The sequence below is a fragment of the Rhincodon typus genome, chromosome 13 (assembly GCF_021869965.1).
Source record: "Rhincodon typus isolate 14 chromosome 13, sRhiTyp1.1, whole genome shotgun sequence".
Taxonomy (NCBI): Eukaryota; Metazoa; Chordata; class Chondrichthyes; order Orectolobiformes; family Rhincodontidae; genus Rhincodon; species Rhincodon typus.
Window position 1 is genome coordinate 50,110,312 of NC_063344.1, and position 13,696 is coordinate 50,124,007.

Sequence of the window (13,696 nt, forward strand, 5' to 3'; positions counted from 1 at the left end):
AATCTGGTGGATTATATTTTGGCAAGTGATAGAATACCATTTTTATATTTATACCATCTTTGCAAGCTTGTTTTGGAAAGGGTTATTTCACATCAGCTGGACCACATTGATAAAAATGAAGAAGTTTGAAGTTGTAAGTCCATGAGATCATAATATACAGGAGCAGCATTAGGTCATTCAGCCCATCGAGTCTGCTCCACCATTTGATCACTGCTGATAGGTTTCCCAACCACATTCTCCTGCCTTGTCCCTGTAACCCTTGATCCTCTTACCAATCAAAAATTTATCTATCTCTGCTTTTAAAGACACTCAATAACTTGGTCTCCACAGCCTTCTGTGGCAATGAGTTCCACAAAGTCACCACCTTGTGACTGAAGAAATTCCTCCTCATCTCAATTCTAAAGGGTAATCCCTTCATTTTGATGCTGTGCCTCTGGTCCAAGTCTGTTCTACTAATGGAAACATCATCTCCATGTCCATTCTATCTAGGCTTCTCAATATTCTGTAAGTTTCAATGAGATTTCCACCCCCACCCAACCTTCTAAACTCCATCAAATACCCAGAGTCCTCAACTGCTTTCTCACATGACAGGCCCTTCAATCCCAGAATTATTCTTGTAAACCTCCTCTGGATCCCCTCCAATGCCAGCACATCCTTCCTTAGATATGGGGCCCAAAACTGATCACAATATTCTAAATGCAATCTGACCAGCCTCAGCAGTACATCAGGAACAAAAACAAAGTTGCTGGAAAAGCTCAGCAGGTCTGGCAGCATCTGTGAAGGAATAAACAGAGTTAACGTTTCAGGTCCGGTGACGCTTCCTCAGAACAGCAGTACATCCCTGTTCTTGTATTCTACCCCTTTTGAAATGAATGCAAACATTGTATTTACCTTCCTAACTGCCAACTGAACCTGCATGTTACCTTAAGAGAATTCTGAACTAGGATTCCTAAATCCCTTTGTGCTTTGGATTTCTGAAGCCCTTTCCCATCAAGAAAATAGTCCATGCTTCTACTCTTCCCACCAAAGTGTATAACCTCACACTTTCCCACATTGTATTCCATCTGCCACTTCTATGCCCCACTCTCCCAACCTGTCCAAGTCCTTCTGCAGCCTCCCCGCTTCCTCAGCACTATCTGTCTATCCACCTATCTTTGTGTCATCTGTAAGCTAGACAACAAAACCCTTAGTTCCTTTGTCTGAATAACATGAATAATTGTGGACTCAACACTGACCCCTGCAGAATCCACTAGTCAGCAGCTGCCATGGTGAAAAAGGCTCCTTTATCCCCACTCTCTGCCTTCTGCCAGTCAGTCAATCCTCTATCAATGCCAGTACTTTGCCCCTAATATCATGGACTCTTGTCTTATTTAGCAGCCACCTGTGTGGCACATTCTCAAAGGCCTTGTGGAAATCCAAATAGATCACATGCACTAGCTGTCCTTTGTTTACTTTGCTCATGACCTCCTCAAAGAATCCAGATGGATTTGTCAGGCATGACCTCCCTTTGACAAGGCTGTGCTCACTCAGCCCTATTTTATCATGCACATTCAAGTACTCCATAAGCTCATCCCAAACAATGGACTCTAAAATGTTACCAGTGACTGAGGTCAGGCTAACTGGCCTATAGTTTCCTGTCTTCTGCCTCCCAACCTTAAACAGGGATGCCTCCAGTGATTCCTGAAAAATTGCCAACAATGCCTCGTCAATCTCCTCAGCTATCTCCTTCAGAACTCTGGGCATATTCCGTCCAGTCTGTGTGATTTATCTACCTTCAGATCATTCAGCTTTCCCAGCACCTTCTCCTTAGTGATAGCTGCTATACACACCCCTGCTCCCTGACTGTCTTGAAGTTCTGCTACAGGTGTCTTCCACCCTGTAGACTGATGCAAAGTCTCTATTCAGTTCCTCCACCATTTCTTTGTTCCCTGTTGCTACTTATCCAGTCTCTTGTCCAGTAGTTTCCACTTTTGCCTCTCTCTTAAGTTTCATATCTAAAAAAATTCTCGCAAACCTTTTTTATTACTAGCTAGTTTACCTTCATATTTCATCTCCCCACTTTTTTTGCCTTTTTTAGTTGTCTGTTACTGGTTTTTAAAGGCTTCCCTATCCTCTGGTTTTGCACTAATCTCCCCCACATTGTATGCTTTGTCATGCTTTTATGCTGTCCCTGACTTTCCTTGTCAGCCATGGTTGCCTTGCCCTCCCCTTGGTATGTTTCCTCTTCCTTGGGATGAATTTCTGTTGTGTGTCCCAAAATACACAAACTTTTTAGTAACTGGCAGCTATGGGACCAGGAGTGTGCCAGTTGGTCAAATATTCCTGTTGATCAAGAGGTCCACATAATCGATGTAAAAACACACAGCAAGTAATAGAAACATAATGTGGGGATATGCACATTTTGTTATACTTTATTTGCAGCATAAATCACAAATAATAATACAATTTTGCCTTAAAAGCAGGGAACCTTCTCACTCTCATCCTCAACTGACTGTTGGGATTTTGCAGAGATGGTGATAATACAGTAAACTTCTGGTATTTCAGGTATATAATTTTTGGCAGTTTATGGAGAGCCAGTTAAAACAAAGTCTGCAGTACCTCCAGAAATTTGTGCCATTGCTGCTCCCCCTGTCTTTCCTGCAGGCTTCTATTCCAATCAACCCTGGTCGCTCCTGCCTCATAGAATCCCTACAGCATAGAAACAGGCCATTCAGCCCCTCTGAAGAGGATCCCACCCAGATCCATCCCCCTATCATATCCCTGTAATCTGCACATCTTTGGACTGTGCATGGCAACTACAGAGCCTGGAGGAAAGCCACGCAGACATGGGGAAAATGTGTAAACTCCACACAGGCAGCAGTGCTAACCACTGAGTCACCATGCTGCCCTTTGTAGTTACCTTTACTCAGCTGTAATACTGTTGCATCTGATTCCAGCTTCTTCCTTTCAAATTGTAGGGTGAATTCTATCATATTGTGGTCACTAACTCTAAGGATTTCCTTTACCTTAGGCTCCCTAATCAAATCTGCCTCATTACACCTCACCAAATCCAGAATTGCCTGTTCCCTAGAATTACTAATTTAATTTTCCTAAGCCATCTGCAAATTTAAGTTCCACCATGATTATTGTAATAGTTCCTTTCTTACATGCCTTTTCTATGTCCTGAGTTATTTTCTTCCCCACATCCTGACTACTGCTAGAAGGCTTACACATAACTCCCATCAGGGTCTTTTTTCCTTTTGTGTTTCCTCAACTCTACCCACCCAGATTCTATGCCCTCCAACTCATCTTCCCTGTTGCTATCAATTTCATTTCTCACTAAGAAGGCAACCGCACCCCCTTTGCCCATCTGCTTGTCCTTTTGATAGGGTGTGTATCTTTGGATATTTAGTTCCCAGCCCTGATCCCCTAGCAGCCTGGGGCATATCCAAAACGTTTGCAGTGCCTGAGAGCCTGCACTTCCAGATTTTATTCCTTTTTCTCTTTTGTTGTTTCACCTTGGTTTCCTAGGAAACTTCATGTTTAGGCAAAATGGAACTTTGCACACACATGTTCAAATGCATGTAAGATCACTAAAAACCTTAGTAGGTCTTTATGTCTATTTAAATGTGTGTGCAGAGTTTCATTAAGTCATCTTATTGTCAGAGAATCAAGGTAAAATAATTAAAGAGAAAAGAGAATTAAGCCAGAAGTGCAGGATCTCAAATACTGTGGAAGTGTTGGACGTGCCCTAAACTGGCAACATCTGTGAAGAAGAAAACAGTTAACATTTCGGGTCTGGTGACCCTTCCTCAGAACTATAATATGTAGACAAAATTTTCAAAGGTACATAGGATAATATAAATAATTATGCCTTCAGATGTCATGCCTAAAATCCCATACCTGAGCTTTGCTTAAGCTGGATGTTTCAAGATGGTGGATAATTTTGAGAAGTAAATGACTTTAGAATGTAGCAGCAACAAATATAACTCACTGTTTAGCTGCAGTTCTTGAAAACATCAAACCAGAGCCATTCTGCAGGTATAGTCCCAGAATATTATGACCACAATATGATATAAAGGTTACAGTACATTAAATTTTACATTAATTGCAACTGGTCCAGCGGGCTTCTTTTTTCCCTCGCAGGCATTCAATAGTTCTGAAATTTAAATTGAGAAAAATAAAATGTGTCTGATCCAAGATGGCAGACCAACACATGGAATTCATAATAAGAAAATATTTGTCAGAGATTCTTATAAACTCTACCTTCCAATGTACGAGGCATACAATGGATGCAACAGTTTTACAGATAAATAAATCTGATGGTAATTTTCAAATTGTCCAGAAAATTTAAACATGTCTCTGAGCATGACACGATAACCTTTCATAACAATACGGCTTAAAGGAGAGCTTTAACAAGCCTCATTTGTCTTGTTGGACTCCACAGGAGTCTCTCCTAAAGATAGTTGCTTTTTTAAACCATATTTCATTGAGTCTAATCTGCAACTGGGAGGATTTTTTTCTCTAAGATTGAATGGAACGAGTAAAGGTTAGTATGAAGCCTTGCACAGCAGTTTTTGTTTTCAGATTCTCCCTTTTCCTACTACACTTGCGTAAAGTTAAGTTCCTAGAGGGAGTACAGTGAAGGTTTACCAAGCTGATTCCCAGGGTGGCAGGACTGACGTATGAGGAGAGATTGACTAGACTGGGATTGTTTTTGCTGGAGTTCAGATGAATGAGGGGGGATCTCATAAAAAATTATAGAATTCTAACAGGACTAGACAGGATAGATGCAGGGAAGATGTTCCCAATGGTAGGTGTGTCCAGAACTAGGGGTCACAGTATGAGGATTCGGGGTAGACCATTTAGGACGGAGATGAAGAGAAATGTCTTCACCTAAAGAGTGCTGAGCTCATAGAATTCATTACCACAGCAAGTAGTTGATGCCAAAACGTCGAATGTCTTCAGCTAGATATTGCACTTGGGGCAAATGGGATCAAAGGTTAAGGGGAGAAAGCAGGATTCGGCTTTTGATCATGATCAGCTATGATCATGAAGAATGGCGGAGCAGGCTCAAAGGGCCGAATGGCTGCCTCCTGCTCCTATCTTCTATGTTTCTACATTAGCTGTTGTGGATCAATTTTTCCTGTAGTCGCTGAGCTGAATCAAATCAGAAATCGGCTAAGTGTCAACTTTGCTCTGTTTTAGGGGGTTTCTCTCCATGAGCCCTAGCAAGTTACCTCCTTTATCTTCTTCCCAAAACCATATCATTGCGTATGCACCACCCACTATTGGTGTATCTTCCCAGTTGCCGAAGGTTGATGTGCTAACCCCTGCAGGGACAACACTAATCTCTGATGCAGGCATCACATTTTAAAGGCAGTTGTGCACCAGGTCAAGCACTGGCAGTAAGAAACTGCCCTGCGTGATTCATTTGCCCCAAACATGGCAGTCAAAGAGAAAATTGGCGTCTTGTTTTATAGGCAGGGATGTAGAGGTCCTGGTGGATGCAGTGGGGCAGACGAGGGCTATCCTCCATCCCAGGAGGGGCAAAGGAGACAACAACACTAGATGCCACCTTTGAACAAGGTTGCCACCTGGTGTTTGTGTCTGGAGAAAACACTCAGCGATCAATGACTTTCTCCACTCTGTGAGGGTAAGTGCTACCATCTTCCCTCTGCTACCAAGGCTCATGGCCTACAACTCGCATCATTGCATGCAATGTCTCCTTTCACTCTCTCTCACCCATCCCAAACCCCCAGCCCATTAACTCTGTATGCTTTCAGTGCTGCCTATTCATTCACAGCTTGTCACCTTTCTCCTCTAGCTGTACAAGTACAAACAGCTATTCCAACCACTTCCATCTCATTCAGTCCCTCCTTTTGTCTATTCCAGGAGAAGATGGCCCTCAATAGGGGGAAAGAGCCAGAATGAAGCTTGACGTGAGGAACCAAATGTCGGCACCCCCTGTAAGGACTAAAACCGTTCTTGTGTAGATCCTGAAAACTCCATGTCCCAGTAACCAAGAAAGAAGCTTTGTCATTATTATTCTACACTCCCATTACCATTACTAGAATGTATTCTGAGCATGTCTGAATTTCACCACCTTGTTCAAGATACAGTTCTCTCTGTTTCCTACGGGCACCAGTGGAATCTGCCACTGTCAAGATGGCAGCCCCACAAGACCATCTTCCCTTTCATCTCTTAAACCACTGATTCTTCAAAGGGTTTACTGGCAAGGCTGCCTCCTACATCTTCTGTCAGCTCAAATACTGACACCTCAGTCAGTATTTTTAGCTAAATTAGAGTTTTAGAGTTAGGAGTACTTGCTAGTGAGCATGTCACTGCCATGTATCCATAACTATAGCTAGTCAAGGAAGAAGCCCTCAGGTTGCTGTTACTCAAACGAGCCACATAATGTCCTTCAGAAGTGCCCTTTCAAGTCATACCAGAAGTAGCCTTACATTCCACTTGCACCCTGTCTTTTAGGAGATCAAACTGGGGGATACACTTTCCTCTGGGCAGCAGCTTGTCTAGGTCCCTTGGCCACAAATACCTACGGGGGTCGTGCAACCAGAATTCTAAGGCCAATGAACTCCATTGTAGGGCAGGCTCCCTCTAGCTGTAAATCCCACAATTGCACCAAGATGAAGTGGGAGGGAAAGGAAGAAGACTAGCCTCTGAAGCTAAGTAGGTGGCATGAGTGACATTTCATTTGAAACAGTTATATTCAGCAATGGCAATGTCATTGAATGCCAAGGGGCAATGGTTAGTTTTTCTCTTTCGTTGGAGATGGCCATTGTGTGGCACAAATGTTACTTCCCACTTGTCAGCCAAGTATGATATTGTCCAGATCTGGCTGCATTTGGATATGGACTGCTAAGGAGCTGGGAATGGCACTGAACATTATGAAATCCTCAGCAAACATTTCATATCATACAATGGGAGGTCATATTGTTATGTATGGGATATATGGTCACTGCCATCATCAGGTGTTTGATCAGTTGTCTGTCGAGCGGCACTGCAAAATTAATGGTACAGAGCTTAGCCATTCTTAACTCTATATGATATGTAATGATCTAAAGTGTGAAGCTAGCAGTTCCTACACTGTGCAGGCTTTGGGAACTTGGAAGGTGCTTGCTACTTTGGCACTTGCAGCCATTGTGTGGATTGATTCCTGCTGTTGCATTATTTTCTCAGTGCTGCTGGGGGCTAGGATTTGGCTTCCACATTGCAGGTTAATGCCCAAGGTTTTACATACAGCACCTAGTGCTTGCAGGTGTCTTTAAACTGTACTGTGTGGCTGTGTAATGCAGTTGCCCCCTTGTGAAACAGCTTGCATTGCTCAAAATTGAAGTCCCCTTCTTCCTCACAGAATGAATCACCTGACCCTCCCCATTCTGGGTATGGTGTCAGCTGTTTTCAGCTCCATTGCACATTTGTTATTTGCATCACATTGGAAGGAAACAATGGTTGCACTTCATGCAGAGAGTCTCAGGCTCAGCCTCTTACCTTTGGTGAGCTCCAAAAAAACATATTCTCTTTTTGGTTGCCCTCCTTGTCAAGCCTATTGGCCTTGAGCTTCCCCACGTCTCCACCCAACCCATCTATCTAACTATTCATCTGTCTATTTTACCCCCCTCAGATCCAGCAAATCAAGACAATATGTCCGATTTAGTGGTGCCCTGTACCCCTGTCCTTGTCAAAGCCAGAGTGTTGCTGACTGTCAATCACTACACCCCTGTCTCCCAACATGACCTATTCCCTCCCATGCTGTATAGTCTCCTCTCCCCTTTTTCATTGAGTTTCCTTTTCCCTTCACAATTGTTATGCTTTGTGTATGCCAGCATGCTGCGTCCAAACCCCACAATTAAATTTCCTCCCACAGCAATGATCTCTGATAAGACATAGAAACATAGACGATAGGAGCAGGAGGAGGTCATTTGGCCCTTCAAGCCTGCACCGCCATTTATCACGATCATGGTTGATTGTCCAACTCAATAGCCTAATTCTGCTTTCTCCCCACAATCTTTGATCCTATTTGCCCCAAGTGCTATATCTAGCTGCCTCTTGAATATATTCAAATGTTTTGGCATCAACTACTTCCTGTGGTAATCTGCCAACCAGTTTTCTATCCATCTCAACACACTTGCCTCAATCCCATATGCTTAATCTTGCACAACAATCTCTAATGCAGGACTTTGTCAAACGCTTTCTGAAAGTCCAAATATACCACATCGACTGCTCCCCCTTGTCAACTCTATTAGTTACATCTTTGTAGAATTCCAACAGATTCCAACAAGCATGATTTCCCCTTCATTAATCCAACTGACTCTATCTGATCCTGCCACTGCTTCCTAAATGCTCCGCTATCAAGTCCTTGATAATGGATTCAAGAATTTTCCCTACTACCGATATTAGGCTTACTGGTCTATAATTCCCTGTCTTCTCTCTATCTCCTTTTTTGAATATTGGAGTGGCATTAGCTACACTCCAATTTTCTGGGACTGTTCAGAGTCTTTAGAATCCTGGAAGATGACAACCAATGCATCCATTATTTCTAGAGCCACTTCCTTAAGTACTCTGGGATGTAGATTATCAGGTCCTGGGGATTTATCCGCCTTCGATCCCATTAATTTTCCCAGCACCATTTCTCTCTTAATATTGATCTCCCTCAATTCTTCCCTCTCATTAAATCTTGCAGTCTCCAACATTTCTGGTATCTGATTTGTGTCTTCTTTTGTGAAAGCAGAACCAAAGTATATATTCAGTTGCTCAGCCATTTCTTTGTCCCCTATTATACATTCCTCCATTTCTGTCTGTAAGGGATCTACATTTGTCTTCACCAATTTCTTTCTCTTCATGTACCTATAGAAACCCTTAATGTCAGTCTTTATGTTCCCTGCAAACTTACTTTTGTACAGTATTTTCCCCTTCTTAATCAATCCTTTGGTCCTTCTTTGCTGAATTCCAAACTGCTCCCAATCTTCAGACATATTTTTCTTGGCCAATCTGTATGCTTCTTCCTTGGATCAGATACATATCTCTAATTTTCTTTGTAAGCCATGGATTGGCCCTCTTACCTATCCAATTATCTGTGGCCCTTCTTTGCTAGCCCATGTACTACCCTTACAGATTAGAAGCCAAAAATAGTACTAGAAGCAATAGAAGTTGTAAAAATTACCTGCCTTACCCACCACTCACCTATCAGCTCTCTCCCTTGTAGTCAGCTGCAGTAGGGCAAGACCACTCAATTCCCTTGTTCATAGTCCTGACAGTGACTTTTTTTTGGGGGATGGAGGAGGAAGGGTCAGAAGGAAGGAAATACTAAAGTGATGTTTGGGGTTTAACTATCCCTTCCACTCCTTCTACAAACCACTATTTGGTAGTGGTGACTACACCAAAGCAAATCTTCACCTCAACCATCATCACAGCTCTGTGCTAGATGCTTATCTTCTCTTCAACTTGGAGGGTGTCTTGCTGAGGTCTTCCTTCTGGTAGTGGTGACTGTGCCGATGCAATTCTTCACTCTGACTGCCAATCAGCATTGTCACAGCCCTCTGCTGGATGCTTGTCTTCAAGATCCCCTTGACTTTCAGTGAACGGACCCCAGGAATGACTGTGGCCCACCCCCTTGACTGACATGGACAGACAACCCTGATTGATAAATGACCAGACCCCTGACTGATGTCCCTGATTAACTGACTGCAACACCCCAGGCACGTTGAACTGGACCCACAGGATTGACCATTGCCCACACCACAGCCTCCAGGGGAATGGGCACCTGAATGCTGACTGCCCCAACAGCCATCTGACTGTGTCCAAGCCCCTAGTCTGATTTCAGAGACTGCCCTTGGGAGCCAATGGTGGAAAGGTTGTCTTCCCTGACTTGACCGAGGACTACAACCCTTAGATTTTGAGCATAGCCACTTAGTTCGTTTTGTATACTGCTGGCATTTTATGGAGGTGTAAGATTCGTGTCGTATGGTGCCATACAATAACATATCGACCTCTTTGATTGATCACAGCTGGAAACTATGACTAGTTACCTGGATTTGGGTCTGCATTAAAAGGCAAATCACTACAGCCACACTGTCAGCATTTAAACTCTGGCTGAAGGGGACAAGCGCAAAATGGCGGAGATGCTATGAGTATCCAAGCAGACATAAAATAAGTGACTGCTAAGACAGCAAGTGAGCTCCCCTGAGATGCACCATGATCAAATCCATGAAATATATACCTGTCCTTGTGTACACAGTGTGCTGGCAGCAGCAATGCAATGTGCTGGCATGCTTCATGGTGCAGCAATGATGAGCAGGATCACACCAGTAACCATTACATTAATCAGTTGAGCTTTAGTTAAAGCATGTTCAACCTTTGGTTTTATCTTTATCAGTGGCTTAAAAACCTCTGAATAGATGTAGTTTTATTAAAAAATCTCTCGCATCTGGGATGTGTAATGTTTGCATTTGGTAGTCTGATAGGGTTTATCCATTGGCATACACACCAGAATAAATCTCAGATAATTGTTAAAATTTTAGTAGCTAAATAAATGAATAATATATCAGAACATTTTTCCTGATCCCTTTCCCCATTAAAGTGAGAGATGGTTCCCTAGAAATTGGATAGCGTCCATTTTCAATACAAGAAAGTGGCACCAAGGATTCAGTATGGTAGGCTACATCTGTGACCATCCTGAATCAGAAATGTGTTGCTCACCACATTTGATCAGGCATGGTCAGAAATATTCACAGATTTCATAGTGATACTGAAATAATACTCCTTCTGTAGATATACAATACATTTATCAAATGTCTGCCTCAGCACCTGACATGCTATGTGCTAAATTAAAGACAAAATTGATGGAAATGCTCTTCAAGTCAAGCAGCATCTATACAGAGTTAACGGTTAATGTTTCAAGTTAGTGATCCATCATCAGAAATGTGAAAAATTGGAAATGTGTATGGAATTTCAGTAAGTGAAAAGAGGATTGTAGAGGGATAAAAGGTTTTGTAGGTTGGTGAAGAACAAAGAGAAGACAAGAGATTAAATAATGAGTTAGTTGCAAAGAGCCAAAAAGAATGGTAATGGGACAAAATGGAAAGACAACAGCCATCCAAGTATAAAGCAATGAGATTGAAAAGAAATAAATAAGCAAGACAAAACCGGTACTGTTAAAAAAACATGCTCAATAAAGAGGCTGTCAACTGTTGCAGCCACAATAAGAGCTCCAAACCAGGGTATAGACATGAGGGCCAAAATCAACCTGTTGTCAGGATTAATATACTTTATAATGCACTGTGAGACTATAGGTCATCCAGATTACAGCCCATGATATCAATGGCATTTTCCCGTTCCCAACTGCTTTAGAAAGGTGTTCAGGTCTCTCTACTCCAGGCAGAACACCTGAATGTCTCACTCAGTTTGACAATTTTAGCTTTCTGCGTGTTTCAAGAGGTCATAAATGGTATTGACATTGCCTTCTGTGCTTCCCTTTACCAGCCCAGACTCTTCCTCAACAGAAAGGGATATCATTCCCTCAACATATAGTTCATGTGCAAACTTAATAGTTCTTTCCCTCTTTGGATGTTGCTCTGCTCTTCTTCAAATCTACCATCATCACCATTCTCCATAAAACCAATAGTTGACGCAAATATTCTTGAAAGTTACTACTCCAATCTTCAATTGCCCTTTCATGTCCAAGCATATCTTTAAAAGAACCTAATGTTTTCACACTGTCATGCTACTAAACCAATACTGAACAACATCACAAATTGAATCATTTGTGACAAAGAGCAATGACTCATCCTCATCCTTCTTGCTCTGACTTTCCACAACATCCTTCTCCAATACCTCTCTACTATCATCAAGTAGGGTAGAATTGCACTTGTCTGTTTCTATTCATATCCAATTAATGCTCTAAGATTACCTGCAATGGCATTTCTTTCTGCTTACACACCATTACCTCTGGTGACCCCCAAGAATTCTTTCATGTTTCTCATTTACATAATGCCTCCAGTGGCTCATCCAGAAACACTGCACTAGTTTGTACATGTACACTGAAAACATCCTTCTCTATCTCACCAACAGAACTCAACTCTCCACTATTGCTTAGTTATCTGCTATCCTATTCTGGCTTAGTAGAAATATTCTCCAACTTAATCAAAGTCATTGCCTTTGGTCCCCACAACAAACCCTATTGTCTAATATGATTCTATGGCTTCAAGAGGTATAGCACCTCTGGCATTCTATTCTATCTAACTCCTATACCCAGTGATTCACAGTTTGAAGACACCTCCTCTAATCCTCTCTTTAAAGAATGCGTAGTGCTATTTTGAGCGAGCATTTCCTTAGATGGAATCATCCCTAGTGCAATGGAAGATGGTTGTCGCTATTGGGAGTCAATCATTTTGTTCCATTATGGAGACATACCACAGGATGACAAGGAATGGGTCCTCAGTATTGAAGGGTATATGACATTCAAGAAGAATAGGAATACACATAAAGGTGGGAGCTGTATCTCTATTAATCATGGGTGGCATTTGTGTAATAGTCAAATGTGACTGTAGCTCAGACAATCAAGCTGCAGAATCAGTTTGAGTGGAGCTGAGGAAAAGTAGGAGAAATATGTCACGAGTAGGCATGGCCCCTAACAATAACCACAATGAAGGTGTTCATGTACGAGGAAAAGTATTGGGTGCTTGTGATAAAGAAATGGCAATAATCATCGATGACTTTAATCCAAATATAAACTGGGAAAATCAACTTGGCAGTAGGAGCATGAAAGCAGAGTTCATAGAATGTTTTCAGGACAATTTTTTATGGCAGTACATTGTGGAACCGACAAGAGACTTGGTGATTTGTAATGTGACAGGATTAATGAATTACCTCAGAATAAAATCACCCTCAATAACACTAATCAAAATATGATTAATTTTTCACATCCAATTTAAAAGGAAGAAGATTGGGTCTAAGACTACTACTTTAAACTTAAAAACTTGGCGCAAAAGCTGAGCTAGCTGAAGTGAACTGGCATACAAGATTAGGGGATAGATCAATAGAGATGCAATGTTGGAGTTAAGGGATATTTCTGAATACTCAGAGTAAGCATACTCCTACTATAAAGAATAATTTAAAGGAGCGATCCACCATCTATAGTTAACTAAAAAAATTGAAGGAAAGCATCAAACTAAGGAAAAAAGTACATAACTGCATGTCAGACGATTGGTCAGAATATAAAGAACAGCAAAGAATTACTGAACGGTTAATCAGGAGAAAGAATTTAGAATGTGAGAGGAAGCTAGCTAGAAATGCAAAAAAAAACAGGTAACAAGAGTTCTTAAAGGTACTAGGTGTTTGAGTTCATGAGTCACAAGAAGTTATATTGCATGTTCAGCATGTAGTGAAGAAGGCAGATGGGATGCTATCCTTTATTATAAGAGGAATTGAACATAAATTTAAGGATGCTACACTTCAATTATGTAGGACATGGTAAGAAAACTCCCAAATATTGTGTGCGTTTTTTTTTACTTGCTTAAGGAAGGATGCAAATATATTGGACATGGTTCAGAACAGATTTGCTCGATTGATATCTGGCATGTATGGTTTACATTGCCCTCTGAGGATAGGTTGGACAGGCTGGGCTTGTTTCCACTGGAGTTTAGCAGTGAGGGATGACTTGATTGAAGTGTATTATACCCTGGATGGTCTTAACAAT